This window comes from Adiantum capillus-veneris, chromosome 16, assembly GCF_014529385.1.
Source record: "Adiantum capillus-veneris isolate H3 chromosome 16, ASM1452938v2, whole genome shotgun sequence".
Taxonomy (NCBI): Eukaryota; Viridiplantae; Streptophyta; class Polypodiopsida; order Polypodiales; family Pteridaceae; genus Adiantum; species Adiantum capillus-veneris.
This window is the reverse complement of record NC_140946.1, coordinates 15,116,711-15,139,040: the sequence shown is the minus strand read 5'-3', so window position 1 is coordinate 15,139,040 and position 22,330 is coordinate 15,116,711. Positions and strand designations below refer to the sequence as shown.

Genomic DNA, 22,330 nt, shown 5'->3' with positions numbered 1-22,330 from the left:
ATTGCAGATCCTAACTTTACATTTCCAGGTGGGGCCTGATATTTAGAATGGTCCATTGTCCACCTGTTCGACTACTTTTTGCATATAGAAAGTAGGTTGGCTTTTCCCTCCTGTTAGAGTTCCACCACCTATCTGTGGTGGCTCCAGTAGTATCTCCCAGAAGCATATGATAGGGAGTAAGGGAAGTTTTATCTGTGCCAGGACGTGTGTAACATAGACTTCTCTGCCCGGCCTGTTTTGCCGTCTGCGCACCCTACCGAGTAGCCTACCAGTGAGAAGTACCCCTATCCTAGGTCCTTATGGAGGCAGTGCCACTTATGTGGGGTTTCGTTGGCAATTGTAGTCCCCCCCCCCCCCAATTTTTTGATTTTGTGGAGGATTTGTGGGGTCAAGAGTGCAGATGGCCCCAATACAAGGGGCCTTGGGGGGACCTTTGTATACATCTCTTGCAGCGACATGCCAGTATTTGGGGTGCATGCATTCCCCTCTCTATCCTCTTGTCTGGCATTTTCTCACACTTGCCCGATAGGGAAATCTCACCGTCTCTCTCTCTAAAAGGAAAGGCACAAACATGGTGGTCTACTCTATTGTTGCACTAGGAAGCACCTAGGAAGTGGGTAAAACTCAAGAGAATTTTCACTTTTGCACGGTTGATGAAAGATTATGAAGAAGATGTCATCACAACCTGAAATCGCCCGAGGATGACCAAGGAAGGCACATTAGACGACTATTGCCATAGGTTTTGGGATACATTATTGCCAGTGTCCTCGTTTCGGAGGATCACTTTGAAGGACCAGATTGAGTGGTTTTGTTGTGGATTACCAAAAGAGATACGGTGATTTTGCCTGGAACATAGGTCTGACTCCATTCAAAAACTTATGGGTCATGCCAAACAAGGTTTTAGTACGCATGCCGGCTCATTGACATATACGACGGACAAACCAATGTCCACATCAACAGAGTAAAGGTATTCCACGGAAAAGAAAGAACCAAGGGAACTAGCTGATAGTTCATCGAAGAGTTTTGAAGAAGCAAGTGAACTGGTCAGAGAGCTTCGAAGAAGAAAGGTGCCACAAGTTGGTGACATGGCATGCCCAACTAGGAGGAAATAGACTGAGAGGACAAGGAACTAAACCCAGAAGATGGGCGGAGGGCCTAAAAGGAGTTAAGGATTAGAAATCCTAACCCCTACCGACTTGAAAAACTTATGAGCACCAGCCATGGGGCCTAAACCAAGAATATCAACATGATGACGTGGCAAGCTGTACGGATTTCCGCATTTTGCGTTGGCGAATTTTGGCAAAGTTTGCATGGGCTTTTCAAAGCAGATGTTTCAGGTATGAGTGCTTTTGGATTACACACTTTTGGGGCTCTCCTTTTGGGGAATCCTTGTCAGTTTATAAGTGTCCAAAGGGCCACTCCTTAAAAAGGATCTAGATGCAAAGTCTCGAAGAGAGTGGGAAATTCAGAAGTTATACTTTTGCGACTCAAGAATAAAGAAATACCAGAAGGAGCATCAGTCCCTGGGGCAGCGGGTCAATGTATCTGAGTGCGGAACTCCATCGTGCCGTTCTCTCTCTCTCTCTCTCTCTCTCTCTCTCTCTCTCTCTCTCTCTCTCTCACACACACACACACACACAAATTGCTGACGTGTCAAGCCATTGAAGAACGGAGCCAATGTCACAAGACGGACACTACGTGCCAACGGAAAAGAACGGACTGAACAGACTTTTAGCACTTTAATAACAAATGAACTGAAAGAGGGAGAGACGACAAGGCTGAGTTGATAAAAAAAACGGGCTCATTGCTGCTGCTTCACCTATCGCCCCCCCCCCCCCCCCACACCATCGCCCCCCCCACACCTCAGCCCGCTGCCTCCCCCCCCTGCCCTTCTGCCCCGCTGCCCACCCCCGCGCTGCCTGCCAGCCTGTGCCGCCCCCTGCCAGCCCGCCCGCTGCCTGCCCGCGCTGCCTTTTAGCCACTGCCGCCCCCGTCACCCCCTCCTCCTGCTGCCGCCAGAGCTTCCACCTTCCCCAACCCGCTGCCCCCCCCCCCCCCCCGGCCCGTCTTTCCGCCCGCCTCGGTTTCTCCCCGTCAACCCCTGCAATTCGGCCTCCATGGCATTGCTTCATTCTTTGGGGTAGTGTCTCTTGCGCCTAATTGCAGCGTCCACCCGTCGACCTCTTCTTACGACACAGCAGTAGACACAGATGGAGGCTCCAGCTTCGCCACAGCGGGACTTGCCAGAAGCCCCCTCGCCCGACCCCGCTGAGCCCACCATTCGACTTGCTCTCTCGCCGACAGAGCAAGGGAGCCTTGCCGCAGAGGTAGAGCGATTGCAGGCGACTTCGGTCATCTGCAAGATTCTCGGCACCCGACCTAGCAGAGGAGAGCTGCGAGACCTTCTCCAGGCCCGCCTTCTCGCAGAGGTGGGCAAGATCTTGGATGTCCAGATTCTCGGACGGGGGTACTATCAGATCGAGTTCGAGACCTCCGAGATGGCGTCCAAGGTCATAGCTATGAGTCCACTTGCCATCCGAGCATCACGCGCCCACTTTCGACAGTGGCGACATGGTTTTGACCCGACTTCGGATGTTCTAGTAGAGGAGGCAGACATCCCCATCTCAGTCTGCTTTCCGGGTTTACGGAGGGAGTACCTACCACTTCTTTCCAAGATCGGCTCCGCCATCGGGACTGTCCTGGAGACACCTCGTATGGCAGCATCAGTGGCTACCAAGGCGGCTGGCATCCCCTCAGTTCGAGTTTTGGTCAGAGATACCACACGCTCCCGAAAGTCATCCTTCTGCCTCGGGTGAGTGGGGGTTGTTTTAGACACAGTGTGGAGTACTCGGGCCTCCCGGACCAGTGCTTCATTTGCCGACAGATGGACCACCTAGCGAAGGCCTGTCCACGGAGGAGGCCGTGACCTGCACCACAGTCTCAGCCCCAGCCTGCCAGGGCTGGGCCGCAGCCACAGTCAGCGGCACACCGCACAGATTCAGAGCCACCCTCCGAGCTTGGGGCTCCAGCAGAGGAGGGGTGGCAGCAAGCCCGTGGTCGTCGACGCCAGGGGCCACAGCGACAGCCTGGCACTCAGAGTGGCCCTCACGTGCCTACTCAGTAGCAGTGGGTTCCCACGGGGAACCGCTTTGGTCCTCTTGAGCAGAAGGAGTCCCCTACGCCAGCCTCCACCTCCGCTTCACCCTCGACAGCCGCTCCCCCTTCAGAGTTCCCCTCCTCCTCATCCTCCCCCCCGCCTTCTACTCCCGTCGCCCCTCTACCTCAGTCGCCCCATCCCGCCCCTCTTCTCCTCCGCTCCCCCCGGCTCCTTCTCCCCCCCCTCCTGCTCCAGTTCCACAGTCGACTCAGGAGACTGGTCCCTCTCCGACGGCTAGGAGATCTCTTCGCAGCACCTTTGCCACGAGTCGCCTAGCGAGAGAGGGTCAGCCCTTCTTGCGGACCCCTCTGCAGATTCAGACATCTTCCCTTGCAACTATCCCTCGTGGTCTGACGAGCATTGACCTCCGACGCCACTGGGACTTCTTCGACTACGGGTTCACTCGCTTTCTCGGCGATTCCGCAACAGACCACGAGGCAGCCTGCTTCAGGGTCCATGCTTTGTTCCTCGCCGCTAGGGGGACAGAGGCCTTGGACTCAGCAGTTGGTTTCTCCTTCCCCCTCTGTGGTAGGGCCGAGACAGAGTGGTCCCTCGACTCAGTGTTGGGATGGTTGCATACACAGGTTCTCGAAATCTCTCAGCACATGGGAGAACTTGGAGTTACAGATTGGCTGCAGACTTTGTGGCCATTGGCCAAGTTTGCGGTGACACCCCCAGACTCAACAGGATGTAGGCACATTGTGGTGTACTTCTTTGCTGATACGCAGTGTTTGCCTTGCTATGTATACATTCATGAGGACTCCTAGACAGAGGAGGTTGCTTTACGCAGAGCTCGCTCTGCTTGGGCTTGGGCTAGGCACTCACTGCAGTCTCGCCTATCTAGAGGACGCTCGGATGCGGATTACTCCCCATCCAAGCCAACCTCGAAGATAGCCCGTCTTGCTGTTGCGGTAGCATCTGTTCTCTCTTGCTCCCCATGAGGATTGTCTCATGGAACGTGCCGGGACTAGGTGGGCCCCACTTTCAGCGACAATGGGGCCGATTGCGTCAGGAGCTTCAGCGTTGCCTTGTGGGAGGAGAGATTGATCTCCTTATGCTTCAGGAGCACCATCTGTGTGAGAGCAGCATTCGGCGATGTGGTCAGATTTTGCATGGACGATATGATACCTTTTGGTCAGCTGCTTTTGGACCTGGAGGCATCCAAGGTGGGGTATGTATGACTATTGCGGATTCATTGCAGCAGGCCATTGTGGGCAGAGAGATTATTGTGCCAGGCAGGGCTCAGTGGATTACTATGCAGGTTCAGGGTGGCCTTGTGGGCTTCCTGAACATCTATGCGCCCAATGTGGCGAGTGCTCGTGCAGAGTTTTGGTCACAGATTGTTGAGTCTTTGCCGCAGGCCGACCATTGGTGTGTAGGAGGGGACTTCAACATGTTGGAGGACCTTTCTGACAGGATTGGAGGCAGCCATGCTACTATGCATGGAGTCGAGTTAGCAGCTTGGGAGAGGTTGTGTATGACTTTGAGGGTCTTGGATACATGGCAGCACTCTGGCTTTGTGAGGCCTCCAGCCAGTCTTGCCTTCTCTAGATCGGACCGTAGAGTGGGAGGAGTGAATCTATCGCGGATAGATCGCTTCTACACTAGTGACCACTTCAGTGACTTGGGGGGATCAGTGGGCATCCTGGAAGGGACATCCTTCTCGGACCATGCACCAGTGATCCTCACAGTGGTAGACAGGCAGAGGAGTGGGAGCACGATGCTTCGCATCCCAGAGCGGCTCTTGTTGGACTCAGCACTCAGAGAGAGGGTAGAGGCTCTCTGGACAGAGGGCATGGACAGCCAGGTTCCACCTGCAGACAGAGTGGCCTTAGGCCTAGCTCAACTTAGACACTTTTTTCTTCAGGAGTCTCTGGCTCGCCGGGCTGCAGCGAGAGAGGAGCAGCAGCGTCTCAGACGAGGCATTGCTTCACTACAGAGGATGCAGGAGCAGCATCCAGACAGTCCATGGTTGGAGGAGCAGCTACAACAGGCTCGACAGAAGCTTGCTAGCACAGAGGAGAGGCGTCATGAGTTTGCCTTCCACCGACAGGCATCTCAGTAGACTCAGGTGGGTGACAGAGTGACTGGTGGTTTTTTTGAGACAGTGGGACCTCGGCACTCGCATGCCAAGGTCAATCAGTTGAGGAGACCTGATGGGTCAGTTGCTTGTGAGCCCGAGGATATGCGTGCCGTTGCTACTGACTTTTACCGTGAGTTACTCTCGGCTGAGCCCCTGTCAGAGCGGCAGGATGCATGCAGGGAGCAGGTTTGAGCACACATGCCTTGTCTTGTGACAGAGGAGATGCGCCAGAGGCTAGAGATGCCACTTCAGCTTGAGGAGTTGCACACGGCTCTTAGGGCCCTCCCTCGTGGTAGCTATCCAAGTGAGGATGCGTTACTCCCAGCTTTTTCTTGGAGTACTGGGACCTGCTTCGCCCAGATCTTTGTAGTGCCTTTCAGTACTTTTTGCACACAGGAGTGATGCCTGATAGCATGAGTGAGGGCCTGATCTACCTCATTCCAAAGGAGGGTGGCTCCTTGGATGAGATTCGACAGTGGCGCCCCATCACCATCCTCAACTCAGCCTACAAAATTCTTGCCGAGGCTCTGAGTTTGAGGATTCAATCACTTTTGGAGAGCCTTATACATGAGACTCAGACAGGTTTTGTCAAGGAACACAGTATCCTTGACAACATCTTCACTTTCTGGAAGGCTTCTGCCCTGGCACGGCTCCGTGGGGAGGACCTTGTGATTCTTCTTCTCGATTTTGAGAAGGCATACGACAGAGTTGACTGGGACTTTCTAGAGGGCACTCTACGCAGGATGGGCTTCTCAGATGCTTGGATCAGAGGGCTGTCAGCTTTGTACAGACAGGCTCACAGTCAGGTGCTTTTGGCAGGAGGTAGAGGTGAGCGCTTCATGCTCACACGCTCGGTCAGACAGGGTTGTCCTCTTGCCCCCTTTCTCTTTCTGTTCTATGCGGAGGCGATGAGCAGATTTTTGGTGTCACAGCAGGTTGGTCTGTGGGGCTTAGCACTCCCTACTCGGGGAGATGAGCTACTAGACGCTGAGTTTGCCAATGACTCAGCCTTGTACTTAGAGGGCCAGGAGGCCAATCTGCACAGATGTGAGCAGGCTTTGGAGACCTTCTGTTGTGCATCGAGCGCACTGATCAATTGGAGAAAGACAGTGGCTTTCTCGGTTGGCAGTGCTCCTGTGCCAAATTGGATGTCAGGAGAGGGTTTCAGGTGGATTCCCCCAGGGACTGCAGTTCGGTACTTGGGTTGTCAGGTTGGTTTGGACTTGTCCCCCAAGCAGCAAATTGCTCCTCTTCTCCTGTCCATCAAGAGAAAGCTGTTACATTGAAGCTCAGCACGACTTTCGCTGGCTGGTAGAGTAGTAGTTGCCAACCAGGTGTTGTTGGCGACTATGTGGTACATCACTTCTTGCTGGATCTTCTCGAGTTCTTGTATCAGCCAGATAGAGAGGCTGATCAGGAACTTCCTTTGGTCAGGTCGTGACACTCAGATTGCCCGAGCCAAGGTGGCTTGGTCGGTCATCACACTTCCTTGTTCTCAGGGAGGGCTTGGGATCATTGATCCACCACAGCAGAGCAGAGCCCTTCTTGGGAAGTTCGTAGTCAGAGGAATTTTTCCAGGACAGGAGCCCTGGAAGGAGTTCTTGCTGTAGAGGCTTCGTGCCAGGGTGCCTCAGTCAGGAGGCCCTTGGCAACCTTCGACCAGATGGATCTTTACAGAGTTGTGCCGAGTTGGTTTGAGCACGAGACTGGAGGACCGCTTCGCTGTGAGTTTGCTTTGATCTTGGGAACTCTTACGGCGTGGCCTGGAGCAGAGACAACCGACGTGCACGGAGGAGCGCCTACGGCAACCCCTCGTCTGGAACCCCATGGTTAGCATTCAGAGAGGCCACTTGGTTGGTAGTCGGCCTCATGTTTCTTGGGGTCCCATGGCAGCAAGTCCAGCGCGCTCTCTGGGTGACTGGCTAGAGTTCAGAGGTTTGTCAGAGGAGGTGCAGGGTTTCCAGCTACAGGGCATGAGAGGGGTGCAGAGCATGTGTCAGGACATCTCAGAGTTAGTTCCAGCTGAGTGGCTCACGCCTCTCGAGCCAGTAGCACCCCGGTGGATGGGAGCCTTCACACAACTGGAGGTTCTCATTTCAATCAGGGCCTGCTCAGAGTCTGTCTCAGCCCTGTTCTTCGAGCTTCAGGGTAGGGGGACGACTACAGCGAGTTGCAGTAGAGGCCCCGCAGGTAGCAGAGTGCTATTTTCAGAGGATCCGAGTAGTCAGCATATGTGGGAGGACCTGCGTCATAGACCCTGACCCAGCAGTTCTTGAGACAGGACACTGGAGGCTATGGGCTTGGGAGTGTTGTCCATTGGCACGAGTACAGTGGGATCCTTGTGAGTGGCTATGGAGGGACCCCTTCTCTTCTGCGACCACCCAGGAGTCCCGTTCTTTCAGTACATTGTTCGACTGGGACGTCATATACTAGCAACACAGAGAGAGGCCCGCCCCGCTGCAGCACGTCATTGGCAGGAGGAGGGTCTCACAGTCGTGTTCTTGGCAGACTTTTGGGAGAGGTTGTGGGACTCCAGACAGCCGAGGCGAGGTCACCTTGTTTCAGTAGCTGGTCGCACATAGAGCTATAGCAGTAGGGAGCTGGCTAGTGCATAGTGGTCTCTCGGCCACATGTGCAGCTTGTGACCATTTGGTGGAGAGTCAACGTCACTGTCTTTGGGACTGTCCCTCAGCCAAGCAGGTGTGGCTACGAGTTCTTCGGCTGATGCCTGCTCTCTCCACGGCTCGACAGTACACTTGGGGGGCAGCGGCTTGGTCCACCCTCACGGGCCCGGCACTTCAGTTTGAGCTATCTTCCACCAGCAGGATGATAGTGATGCAGGGGGGGCGATCTACACTCCAGCCTGCTACAGAGCTTACTCCACCGGAGTGGTGCAGTGAGAGAGAGGAGTGTTGGGAGCTCATCAGTGGCCTAACACTTTGGTTCATCTGGCGGGCCCGCTGTTTCCGCATCTTTGAGGCTCGCCTTGTGCCACCAACAAAGACTATTCGTGACTTTTGGCTAGAGCTGATCCATACTCTTAGAGGTTAGCTTGAGGGACTACAGGGCAGCTCCGACCGCATGCGGGAGCGTCGCGAGGCTTTCCTTCGACTCTGGCGCCCTGGGCCTTTCTACACCATAGTCCAGGGTGTGCTCCGATGGCACTGCCGTCCACCTATGTGGCTCTTTCCTCCTCCCATCTCTTGATTTAGCCTCATTGTATATATGTTGTTTTTTCATTGGGAGAGTCTCCCCATCATGCTTGTAGTAGCCCTCTCTTGCAGAGGTGGTTGTAGCCCTATGGGCAGTTTTCATTAACTAATAGAAGGATCTTTTTCTCGGAAAAAAAAAAGAGAGAGACGACACGTGACACGGAGTGCCAGAATTCCACCCGAGAGAGTATTGGCCCCTAACCTTGGCGCCCCTTTCGGTATTTCTTTATATTGCATCATCAAAGTACAAGCCGGAACTCCGTCCTCTACACCTTCGTCCAGAAGCATGTAGAATGAGCCCATGGCCTCATATTTGAAGGCCCTAGGCCCAAAAGCAGTTTACATGAAAGACCTTAAACTCAAAAGCATCTTGTCCAAAAGCTCCCAGCGCAAATTACAGAAATCTGTACAGTGCCACGTCAACACCTGTCAGCGCAAATCACAGAAATCCATACAATTTGCCACGTTAGCAGTGAGCGTGAAACGTGAAATTCCGTACAATGTGCCACGTCAGCAGTCAGCGTGAAATCCGGAGTTCCGTACAGTTTGCCACGTCATCTTCTTCTTCTTAGAGTTTACACCCTCGGCCAGTGATCTGCATAGTGGCTCCGTTCTTTACTGGCTTGACACGTCACCAATTTGTGATATCCTCCCTTCTTGAAAGAGAGTAATCGTCCGCGATTACAGCATATCTGCAAAACAACTCAAATTAGCTCAAAAATTTCCGAGGAACAATCAGTTTGCTCTTTTTTTTTTTTTTGTTAAGGAGTCGGCTTCTCCTTTCGGCTCTTTTGATCAAGGAGTTGGCTTCTCTTTTCGTCCAATTCGGAACTTTTGATATTCCCGCGTAGTAAAATTAGCCATCACACCCAGACCGCACAAATCTTCCACGAGTGCCTTGATGCACTAAAATTACATACCCAGGCAATCTCATCCAATTAAGAATATTCAGTGGTTGGCACATCACAATGCAACACAAATGCTCACATATGTATATTACAAGACATAGAAACATAAAGTCGCCGATGAACACTCCTCCTGCATAACCTAACAAGGTCCGTGCCGGGAGATATTCAACGACTCCCTCATCATTCCTCCCGCAAAACCTAAAAAGGTCCGGGCTGGGAGATATAGAGGCCTTTTACAACCAAATGCCTCCCAGACCGCAGCCTGCGTCGTTTGGAGGTGCTAAGAGTAACCATTGCTCAGACTTCTTAATACTCCTCCCGCATAACCATCCAGGTTCGGGTCGGGAGTAACAATAACAAATATTTTTCAAGCATGCAATAGAACGCTCCCAAGACATCCCGTCAGTGTCGTTCGGAGGTTTTCTAGCATACAACGAACCGCTACCCAGACATCTCATTTGCGTCGTTCCGAGGTTCAAACAATACCAAAACAACATTTCTCACTACTACACCCCGGAGTAAAATCACCAATCATTGAAACCAGTATTCAAACCAGAGTCAAACAGTTCAAATTGGCACCAAGACACGTTCAAAACAGATATCATCCATTTCAAACAAATTTCAAACAAGCTCTCAAACAAAACTCGAAAAGTCGTCTGACTTTCCATCCTGAAACCTACACCAAGAAAAATTAGGGTAAGGTTCCTTCCATAAGGTCGTAGCTGACCGCACCATGGTCCATAAGCTCTTGGACAGACAGTGTTCTTGTGGCGGTGATGGTAGTCCCAAGACATAGCAGTCACATCGGACCTCCAAGGTCATTAGCTCGTGAATAGACATCTATTGAGAGATGTCGAGAAATTTCAAGTTATAATCTGCTAGGGTTTCCATGGCAAGCATTTCAGCATACCCCACTCTGGCAGAAGTTGCACTCCGAAGGAAGATGTCAGAAACCATATAACTTCGGGCAAATATTTTCTTGAAAGCTTGCCAAGTCCTTGGAGTGTGCAGCTTGATAGTTATAGACTTCCACCACTGCATAGCACTGCGTCTGAGAAAAACAACAGCTCGAAACAAATCTCGGATCCTTCTCTTGCAAGTGACCATAGTTATAGACTTCCACCACTGCATAGCACTGCCTCTGAGAAAAACAACAGCTCGAAACGAATCTCGGATCCTTCTCTTGCAAGTGACCTTTATGGCTTATGCCCTGTAAGACATAAGCAGTGTAGACGGGAGCGTGCCCAATGCGCGATGAAGTAAGGGTGGGAGTGACTAGTAAGTCAAGGGTCAGGCCCCGAAGATACTTCCAATAAAATTCTAGTAGTCTACTCTTTTGTAGGACCGGTATGCTAAAAGCACGCGCCTAACGCTCTGATACCACTGTCGCACCACGTGCCAACGGAAAAGAACAAACTGAATAGACTTTTAGTACTTCAATAACAACTGAACTGAAAGAGAGAGAGAGAGAGAGACGACACGCGACACGGAGTGGCGGAATTCCACCCCAGAGAGTATTGGTCCCAAACCTTGGTGTCCCTTCCGGTATTTCTTTATATTGCATCATAAAAGTACAAGCCGGTACTCCATCCTTTGCACCTTCGTCCAGAAGCATGTCCGAGAATGAGCCCATGGCCTCATATTTAAAGGCACTAGGCCCAAAAGCAGTTTACATGAAAAGACTTAAACTCAAAAGCATCTAATCCAAAATCTTGTCCAAAAGCTGCCAACGCAAATTACGGAAATCTGTACAGTGCCATGTCATCACCTCTCAACGTAAATCAGGGAAATCCGTACAGTCTGGCACGTCAACAGTCAATGAAATGCGGAATTCCGTACAGTCTGCCACGTCAACAGTCAGCGTGACATCCGGAGCCATGTCATCTTCTTCTATTGCTTCTGCTTCTTAGGGTTTGGGCCCCTCTGCCAGTGATCTACACAGTGGCTCCGTTCTTCAATGGCATGAATCGTCAATAGTTTGTGGCAGCCAACCTGCAGATCCCGGCCCAGAGGCCTAAACCCTAAGAAGCAGGAGTAGCAAAAGAAGAAGAAGCGGACCAACTAATGGGACCCCGTCCAATGGGGCCTAAGTGACATAAAGGCATTAAAATAAAGCAAGCCCACACACGCATACACGCGGAGAACTAATGGCGTGGCAACTGTACCGATTCCCGAAATTCGCACTGACATGATCACCTGGCAGCTATACGGACTTCCGCAATTCGCGCTAACATGATGATGAGCAGTGTACGGATTTCCGCAAAACATGCTGGCAGCTTTTGGGCGCTAGTGCTTTCGGGCCAGATGCTTTTGAGTTTGAAGCTTTTCATGTAAACTGCTTTTCATAGGCCAAAGGCCTTTGAATATTTGCAGAGGGCTCATTCTCTAGCACCCTTCAATACGAAGGTGTAGAGGGTGGAGTACCAGCATCGTACTGAGTTCAAGCAATTTAAAGAAACACCGAAGGGGGCGCCAAGGTTTGGGGCTAGTGCTCTCTTGGGGTGCACTTCCGCCACTCCCCGTCTTCTGTTGTCTATCTCTTTCAGTTAAGTTGTTCTTTTTTTTTTTTTTTTTTTTTTCCGAGAAAAAGATCCTTCTATTAGTTAATGAAAACTGCCCATAGGGCTACAACCACCTCTGCAAGAGAGGGCTACTACAAGCATGATGGGGAGACTCTCCCAATGAAAAAACAACATATATACAATGAGGCTAAATCAAGAGATGGGAGGAGGAAAGAGCCACATAGGTGGACGGTAGTGCCATCGGAGCACACCCTGGACTATGGTGTAGAAAGGCCCAGGGCGCCAGAGTCGAAGGAAAGCCTCGCGACGCTCCCGCATGCGGTCGGAGCTGCCCTGTAGTCCCTCAAGCTAACCTCTAAGAGTATGGATCAGCTCTAGCCAAAAGTCACGAATAGTCTTTGTTGGTGGCACAAGGCGAGCCTCAAAGATGCGGAAACAGCGGGCCCGCCAGATGAACCAAAGTGTTAGGCCGCTAATGAGCTCCCAACACTCCTCTCTCTCACTGCACCACTCCGGTGGAGTAAGCTCTGTAGAAGGCTGGAGTGTAGGTCGACCCCCCTGCATCACTATCATCCTGCTGGTGGAAGATAGCTCAAACTGAAGTGCCGGGCCCGTGAGGGTGGACCAAGCCGCCGCCCCCCAAGTGAACTGTCGAGCCGTGGAGAGGGCAGGCATCAGCCGAAGAACTCGTAGCCACACCTGCTGGGCCGAGGGACAGTCCCAAAGACAGTGTCGCTGACTCTCCACCAGCTGGTCACAGGCTGTACATGCGGCCGAGAGACCACAATGTACAAGCCAGCTCCCTACTGCTGTGGCTCTGTGTGCAACCAACCACTGGAACAAGGTGACGCGCCTCGGCTGTCTGGAGTCCCACAGCCTCTGCCAAAAAGCTGCCAAGAACTCAACTGTGAGACCCTCCTCCTGCCAATGACGTGCTGCAGCGGGGCGGGCCTCTCTCTGTGCAGCAAGTATATGACGTCCAAGCCGAACAGTGTACTGAAAGAAAGGGACTCCTGGGCGATCTGCAGAAGAGAATGGGTCCCTCCATAGCCACTCACCAGGATCCCACTGTACTCGTGCCAGTGGACAGCACTCCCAAGCCCATAGCCTCCAGTGTCCTGTCTCAAGAGCTGCTGGGTCAGGGTCTATGACGCAAGTCCTCCCACAGATGCCCACAACTCGGATCCTCTGGAAACAACACTCTGCTACCTGTGGGGCCTCTACTGCAACTCTCTGTAATCGTCCCCCACCCTCAAGCTCGAAGAACAGGGCTGGGACAGTCTCTGAGCAAGCCCTGACTGCAATGAGAACCTCTAGTCGTGTGAAGGCTCCCATCCACCGGGGTGCTACTGGCTCGAGAGGCGTGAGCCAATCAGCTGGAACTGACTCTGAGATGTCCTAACACATGCTCTGAACCCCTCTCATGCCCTGTAGCTGGACAACCTGCACCTCCTTTGACAAACCTGTGAACTCTAGCCAGTCACCTAGAGAGCGCGCTGGACCTGCTGCCATGGGACCCCAAGAAACATGAGGCCTACTCCCAACCAAGTGGCCTCTCTGAGTGCTAACCATGGGGTTCCAGACGAGGGGCTGCCGTAGGCGCTCCTCCGTGCACGTCGGCTGTCGCTGCTCTAGGCCACGCCGCAATAGCTCCCAAGACCGAAGCAAACTCACAGCGAATCGGTCCTCCACACTCCTGCTCAAACCAACTCGGCGCAACTCTGTAAAGATCCATCTGGTCGAAGGTTGCCAAGGGCCTCCTGCCAGAGGCACCCTGGCACGAAGCCTCTGCAACAAGAACTCCTTCCAGGGCTCCTCGCCTGGAAGAAGTCCTCTGACGACGAACTTCCCAAGAAGGGCTCTGCTCTGCTGTGCTGGATCGATGATCCCAAGCCCTCCCTGAGAACAAGGAAGTGTGATGACCGACCAAGCCACCTTGGCTCGGGCAATCTGAGTGTCGCGACCAGACCAAAGGAAGTTCCTCATCAGCCTCTCTACCTGGCTGATACAAGAACTCGAGAAGATCCAGCAAGAAGTGATGTACCACATAGTCGCCAACAACACCTGGTTGGCAGCTACTACTCTACCAGCCAGCGAAAGTCGTGCTGAGCTCCAATGTAACAGCTTTCTCCTGATGGACAGGAGAAGAGGAGCAATCTGCTGCTCGGGGGACAAATCCAAACCAACCTGACAACCCAGGTACCGAACTGCAGTCCCTGGAGGAATCCACCTGAAACCCTCTCATGGCATCCAATCTGGCACAGGAGCACTACCAACTGAGAAAGCCACTGTCTTTCTCCAGTTGATCAGTGCGCCTGATGCACAGCAGAAGGTCTCCAAAGCCTGCCCACATCTGTGTAAATTGGCCTCCTGGCCCTCTAAGTACAAGGCTGAGTCGTCGGCAAACTCAGCGTCCAGAAGCTCATCTCCCCGTATAGGGAGTGCTAAGCCCCTCAAACCAACCTGCAGTGACACCAAAAATCTGCTCATCGCCTCCGCATAGAACAGAAAGAGAAAGGGGGCAAGAGGACAACCCTGTCTGACCGATCGTGTGAGCATGAAGCGCTCACCTCTACCTCCTGCCAAAAGCACCTGACTGTGGGCCTGTCTGTACAAAGCTGACACCCCTCTGATCCAAGCCTCTGAGAAGCCCATCCTACGTAGCGTGCCCTCAAGAAAGTCCCAGTCAACTCTGTCGTATGCCTTCTCAAAATCGAGAAGAAGAATCACAAGGTCCTCCCCACGGAGCCGTGCAAGGTCAGAAGCCTCCCAAAAAGTGAAGATGTTGTCAAGGATACTGCGTTCCTTGACAAAACCTGTCTGAGTCCCATGTATAAGGCTCTCCAAAAGTGGCTGAATCCTCAAACTCAGAGCCTTGGCAAGAATTTTGTAGGCTGAGTTGAGAATGGTGATGGGACGCCACTGTCGAATCTCATCCAACGAGCCACCCTCCTTAGGAATGAGGTAAATCAGGCCCTCACTCATGCTATCCGGCATCACTCCTGTGTGCAGAATGTACTGAAAGGCACTACAAAGATCTGGGCCAAGCAGGTCCCAGTACTCCAAGAAGAAGTTGGGAGTCAGCCCATCCTCACCTGGACAGCTACCACGAGGGAGGGCCCTAAGAGCCGTGTGCAGCTCCTCAAGCTGAAGAGGTAACTCAAGCCTCTGCCGCATCTCCTCAGTCACAAGACAAGGCATCTGTGCCCAAACCCGCTCCCTGCATGCATCCTGCCTCTCTGACTCTGGCTCAGCCGACAGTAGCTCACGGTAAAAGTCAGTAGCAACTGCACGCATATCCTCTGGCTCGCAAACAACTGACCCATCGGGTCTCCTCAACTGATTGACCTTGGCATGCGAGTGCCGAGGTCCCACTGTCTCAAAAAAAACACCTGTCACTCTGTCACCCACCTGAGTCCACTGAGATGCATGCCGGTGGAAGGCAAACTCATGGCGCCTCTCCTCTGTGCAAGCAAGCTCCTGTCGAGCCTGCTGAAGCTGCTCCTCCAACCATGGACTGTCTGGATGCTGCTCCTGCATCCTCTGTAGTGAAGCAATGCCTCGTCTGAGACGCTGCTCCTCCTCTCTCGCTGCAGCCCGTCGAGCCAAAGACTCCTGGAGAAAGAAGTGGCTGAGCTGAGCTAGGCCTGACGCCACTCTGTCTGCAGGTGGAGCCTGGCTGTCCATGCCCTCTGTCCATAGAGCCTCGACCCTCTCTCTGAGTGCTGAGTCCAACAAGACCCGCTCTGGGATGCGAAGCATCGTGCTCCCACTCCTCTGCCTGTCTGCCACTGTGAGGATCACTGGTGCATGGTCCGAGAAGGATGTCCCTGCCAGGATGCCCACTGATCCCCCCAAGTCACTGAAGTGGTCACTAGTGTAGAAGCGATCTATGCGCGATAGATTCACTCCTCCCACTCGGCGGTCCGATCTAGAGAAGGCAAGACTCTCTGGAGGCCTCACAAAGCCAGAATGCAGCCATGTATCCAAGACCCTCAACGTCATACAAAACCTCTCCCAAGCTGCTAACTCGACTCCATGCACAGTAGCATGGCTGCCTCCGATTCTGTCAGAAGGGTCCTCCAACATGTTGAAGTCCCCTCCTACACACCACTGGTCAACCTGTGGCAAAGACTCAACAATCTGTGACCAAAACTCTGCACGAGCACTCGCCACATAGGGCGCATAGATGTTCAGGAAACCCACAAGGCTACCCTGAACCTGCATAGTAATCCACTGAGCCCTGCCTGGTACAATAATCCCTTTGCCCACAATGGCCTGCTGTAATGAGTCCGCAATAGTCATACATACCCCACCCTGGATGCCTCCAGGTCCAAAAACAGCTGACCAAAAGGTATCATAGCGTCCACGCAAAATCTGACCACATCGCCGAATGCGGCTCTCAGACAAATGGTGCTCCTAAAGCATAAGGAGATCAATCTCTCCTCCCACAAGGCATCGCTGAAGCTCCTGACGCAATCGGCCCCGCTGTCGCTGAAACTGGGGCCCACCGAGTCCCTGCACGTTCCACGAGACGATCTTCATGGGGAGCGAAAGAGATTAGATGCTGCCGCAGCAGCAAGACGAGCTATCTTCGAAGCAGGCTTGGATGGGGAGTAATCCGCATCCGAGCGTCCTCTAGATAGGCGAGACTGCAGTGAGTGCCTGGTCCAAGCCCAAGTAGAGCGAGCCGTGCGCAAAGCAACCTCCTCTGTCCAAGAGTCCTCATGAATGAATACATAGCAAGGCAAACACTGCGTATCAGCAAAAAAGTACACCACAATGTGTCTACATCCTGCTGAATCTAGGGGAGTCACCGCAAACTTGGCCAGTGGCCACAAAGTCTGCAGCAGATCTGTAACGCCAAGTTCTCCCATGTGGTGAGAGAACTCGAGAACCTGTGTATGCAACCATCCCACCACTGAGTCGAGGGACCACTCTGTCTCAGTCCTGCCACAGAGGGGGAAGAAGAAACCAACTGCTGAGTCCAAGGCCTCTGTCCCCCTAGCGGCGAGGAACAGAGCGTGGACTCTGAAGCAGGCTGCCTCGTGGTCTGTTGCGGAATCGCCAAGAAAACGAGTAAACCCGTAATCGAAGAAATCCCAGCGGCGTCGGAGGTCAAAGCTCGTCAAACCACGAGGGATAGTTGCAAGAGGAGATGTCTGAATCTGCAATGGGGGCCGCATGAAGGGCTGACCCTCTCTCGCTAGGCGACTCGTGGCGAAGGCGCTGCCAAGAGATCTCCTGGCCGCCGGCAAGGGTCCAGTCTCCAGAGCCGACTGTGGTACTGAAGCAGGAGGAGGGGGAGAAGGGGCTAGGGGGGGGGGCGGGGGAGAGGAGAAGCGGGGTGGGGCGGCAAAGACATGGGGGGGGCGAGGTGGGGAGTGAGCGGTAGCAGAGGGCGGGGGAGGGCATGCGGAGGAGGAGGGGAGATCGGAAGGCGGAGCGGCTGGCGAGGGTGAAGCGGAGGTGGAGGCTGGCATAGGGGGCTCCTCCTGCTCAAGAGGACCAAAGCGGTTCCCCGTGGGAACCCACTGCTGCTGAGTAGGCACCTGGGGGCCACTCTGAGTGCCAGGCTGTCGCTGTGGCCCCTGGCGTCGACGGCCACGGGCCTGCTGCCACCCCTCCTCCGCTGGAGCCCCAGGCTCGGAGGGTGGCGTTGGATCTGTGCTCTGCGTCGCTGGCTGTGGCTACGGCCCAGCCTTGGCAGGCTGGGGCTGAGGCTGCGGTGCGGGTCGTGGTCTCCTCCGTGGACAGGCCTTCGCTAGGTGGCCCATCTGTCTGCAAATGAAACACTGGTTCGGGAGACCCGAGTACTCCACACTCTGTCTAAACCAACCCCCACTCACCCGAGGCAGAAGGATGACCTTCGGGAGCGTGTGGGTATCTCTGACCAAAACTCGAACTGAAGGGATGCCAACCGCCTTGGCAGCTACTGATGCTGCCGTACGAGGTGTCTCCAGGACAGTTCCGATGGCGGAGCCAATCCTGGAGAGAAGTGGAAGGTACTCCCTCCGAAACCCGGAAAGCAGACTGATATGGGGATGTCCGCCTCCTCTACTAGCACATCCGAAGACGGGTCAAAACCATGTCGCCACTGTCGAAAGTGGGCGCGTGCTGCTCGGATGGCCAATGGACTCATAGCTATGACCTTGGAGGCCATCTCGGAAGTCTCGAACTCAATCTGGTAGTACCCCCGTCCGAGAATCTGGATATCCAAGATCTTGCCCACCTCTGCGAGGAGGCGGGCCTGGAGAAGATCTCGCAGCTCTCCTCTGCTGGGACGAGTGCCGAGAACCTTGCAGATGACAGAAGTCGCCTGCAAGCGTTCTACCTCTGTGGCAAGGCTCGCTTGCTCTGCCGGCGTAAGAGCAAGTCGAATGGTGGGCTCAGCGGGGTCGGGCGAGGGGGCTTCAGGCGAGTCCCTCTGAGGTGGAGCTGGAGCCTCCATCTGTGTCTACTGCTGAGTCGAAGAAGCGGGTGATGAAGAAAATCTGCGAACGAGTATGCCAAGCACTTGTCTGAAGAGAAAGCGTTGCCGAGCCAGGTGCAGAAGACCTTCGGGAGCAAAGAGGACGGGGGGGGGTGGGGTGGGGATGGCAACGCGAGAGGAGGGCAGCGGGCAGCCTGTGGGGCAGCGCGAAAACAGGGGGGGCAGCGGGCGGGCAGCAGCGCGCAGGGGCAGCGGGTTGGGGGGGGGGGGGGGGGGGGGGAGAGGTTAACGTGCAGGGGCAGCGAGTGGGGGGAGGGGGGGGGGGAGAGGGCAGCGATGGCGCAGCAAGGGGGGGGCGAGCAGCAGTAGCGAGCACCCGTGATACCTGGCGCGGAACGGCAAATCTGGAACTTCAGTTCAGTTGTTCTTGAAGTGCTAAAAGTATATTCAATCTGTTCTTTTCCGTTGGCAGGTGGTGCCTGTCTCATGACTGACTCTCTCTCTCTATCTATCTATCTATACATACATACATACATACATACATATTAAGGTTCAGGTATTTGCAGGTTTTGTTTGTGTTGCTGTTGATTTCTCGCTTGGAGTGTCCAAGCCTGTAACAGTGCTATCAAAGCTTGGCACTTCAACTAACTTAACTGAAAGAGATGTACAACACACGAGACGTGGAGTGGCCAAGTTCCACCCAAGAGTGCACTGACCCCAAACCCTGCCGCCCCTTTCGGTATTTCTTTATATTACTTCAACTTTGTATAAGCCGGTACTCCCTTCCTCTACACTTCCACGCGATGGAACATGCCAGAGAATGAGCCCTTGGCACATATTTAAAGGCCCCAAGCCCAAAACCAGTTACATCTAAAAGGATCAAACTCAAAAGAATCTGGTCTCAAAAGCATATGGTAAAAGCTGACAACGTAAATTCCGGTAATCCGTACAATATGCCATGTCACCGTCCACCAGCATGAAATGCAGAACTCTGTACACCTATTGCACAGCATTGTCAGCGCAGTTTACGGAATTGTTCATACAGTCGTGTCACATCATCAACTAATTGCGCAAGTCTTCTGTGTGTGTGTCCTGCTTTATTTTACGGCCTTGTGTCACTTGGGGCACCATCGGACGGTGATCCCATAAGTTGGTAAACTTTATAATGGAAACTCTTTAAATGCTAGGCCACTCGACGAGGAACTGTAAGTTGGTGGGAATTTCTGCTTCTTCCACTGCTTCGAGGGTTTAGGACCCTCGACCGCGATCCAGAGGTCGGCTCTGGTCTTTAGTGACATAATACGTCAGCAATTTGTAACATCCTCCCTTCGTGACAAAAGAGTAATCATCCGTGATAATAGTATATCTACAAAACAACTCAAGTTAGCTCAAAAAGTTTCGAGAGTCATTCTGAGGGACAGTCAGTTTTCTCATTCCATATTGGAGCTCTTTATATTCCTGCGTAGCAAAATTAGCCATCACACCCAGGCCACGTTGATCTTGAACAGGTGTCTTGATGCACTAAAATTACATACCTAGGCAATCTCACCCAATAAGGAATATTAAGTGGTTGACACATCACAATGCAAAACAAATGCTCACAGATGCATGTTACTAGACACAACAAACAGCGCCGCTAAGAACTCCCCCTAGACAGATGTCTACGGTATAAAGCTACTCAAGGACTACCTCGTCGTTCCCGCCACAAATAACCTAAGAAGATGCGGGCCATGAGTACAAAGGACTGATACGACCAAACACTCCCCCGACCGCAGCATACGTTGCTTGGAGGTTTCAAGTATACAACTAAATGCTCCCCAGACATCCCGTCTGCGTCATTCAGAGTGTAACGGACTTGGACACTCCAAGTCAAGATTCTACCGTGATACGACAGGAATTCACTTAAAAACGGTTCACAGTTCACAATTGATTCGACACGGCCCGACGAAGTCCCGTGCCTAGAGATATTGGCCACAAAGACTGGCGCTCCTTTCGGTATTTCTTTTTGTATTAATCTGCAACTCAAAGTACAAAGGAGTGGGAGGCTCTCACTCTCAAACTCTGCGTCCAGATGCTCTCAAAACTAAGAGGCCAACTACACTTATAAAGAGTTACAAGGGATGCCAAAAGCAGAGCCCCAACAGCTTCCCATAAAAAGCCTTCACAAAATAAAGCAATTTTTCCCACAAGCTCTCTTGCTTAGTAAAATAAAGCAGCTTAAAAAAAATTAAAGCTCTCTATCCTTCTTGCGTAGAAATAAGCCTACGTAAAAGGCTGCTTTTCCGTACGCATCTACCACGTCAGCTGTCCGTACGGATTTTCGCAGAAAGCGCCACAATTTTCGGAACTGTCCGCCACGTCAACATGTCAGCAGGGCGGGTGTGTGTACCGGGCAGCCATGTGTGTACAGGGCAGCCACGTCACCAGTTCGTGACATACCCCCTTCTTGAAAGCATTGTAATCGCTCTCGATTACGCCTGCAAAACAGACAGAGGCCATAAATTGTCTTAGTAGACACTAACCGTTAGTACCAACGCACTAGGAACACATATCTAGCACATGTACCAATCAACAGTCACATCATAGGACATCACATGACAAATCACATTCACAAATTCATTCGGATCTCAGACCATGATTTATCGGCAACGTATTTAGCAATCGCATCTAGATCCAGTCGGGACCTCACAGATGCTCGATTTACTAATCCGTATTGCAACCATGTCTATCGAGATCATTCAGACCAAAATGTTGCAGTCATTTCGTCTATCAATTCCTGCACTTAAACAAGTCAAGAACAAATCAATATCATATTATCAGGAATTCCAGTTCATAAAGTCATTACAGCAGAATACTATCAGCTCATAGTATCCCTGAATTCAAAGAGAGATCAGTGACTTTAGTATCAAAAATCGAGGCAATCCGTTGACAAAGGAGCAGAGCAACTCCCCTCTTGTGCATACCCGTTGCACCAGATTCCACCCAAGCTGAGTTCGGGGTTCCATTTAGAATAGACTATGCTAATCCAAATGCTTTAAGGTAAAGATTCACAATATGAGGAGTATCTGCTAGGTCCTCCTCCTCCATCCACTTCGCATCCAATGCAGGATAGTTCTTGAATTTAACCAAGAACCGCCTTATCGCTACCCTTAATCTTTATGTCTTTATGTGCCAATATCTGTTCTAGAACAAGGATCTCCTCCTTTTCGTCCACTTCGGATTTTGCTCATCAAGCTCCCCATCTACGGGCACCTCGCCTTTAAAAGGCTTCAGGAGACTCACATGAAAAGCATTGTGAATCCTACAAGTTTCTGGCAACTTCAGTCTAAAGGAGACATCATTTATCTTTTCGGAAATCTGGAAAGGTCCGTAGTATCACATACTAAGTTTGAAAAAAGCCTCTCCTTTCCCATTTTCTTTCTCAAGCGTGCCTTCTAAAAACGTAAGAGCACCCAATCGTTCTCCTTCAATTTCAAATCGCGACGATGGCAATCTGTTGCCTTTTTCTAAGATTTCTTCAAAGCCTTCCGGACCAAGTCCAAGTCCCTCATGAACTGGTCGGCTTCATAGAAAAATCTTACCTTTCGTGCTAAGGAAGAGTGGAACCTTCATAGCAAATTCAATAATCTCAAATGGCACTTTCCCCATCAAAGAGTTGATCGTGTTTTTGTAAGCATATTCCACCAAAGGTAAAAACCTTTCCCATGTAGTCTTCGAATCCGACGAAGAAGACTTCAACAAATCCAATACGACTGAGGTTCTAATCTCAGATTGCTCATTTGTCTCCGGGTGGAACGATGATGAGAACTGCAACCACGTGCCAATGCTCTCCCAAATAGCCTTCCAAAACATACTCCAGAACCTGGGGTCTCTGTCGGACACAATCGTCTCAGACATGCCATGTAATCTGAAGATCTTGGCAATAAACAATCGTGCCCACGTTGTGTTTTCGGGAGATCAAAAATAATATCCATTGCAATACTTTACCAAGGGCGGGTGGGTATGGGTAAGGGCT

General features: G+C 52.3%; 1 protein-coding gene across 1 annotated transcript in view; it reads right to left on the bottom strand.

Annotated features, from left to right (window-relative positions):
- The window catches only part of LOC147438605 (Vps51/Vps67 family (components of vesicular transport) protein), a 160,781-nt gene that overhangs the window by 1,496 nt on the left and 136,955 nt on the right, over positions 1-22,330 (bottom strand). The window lies entirely within an intron of this gene.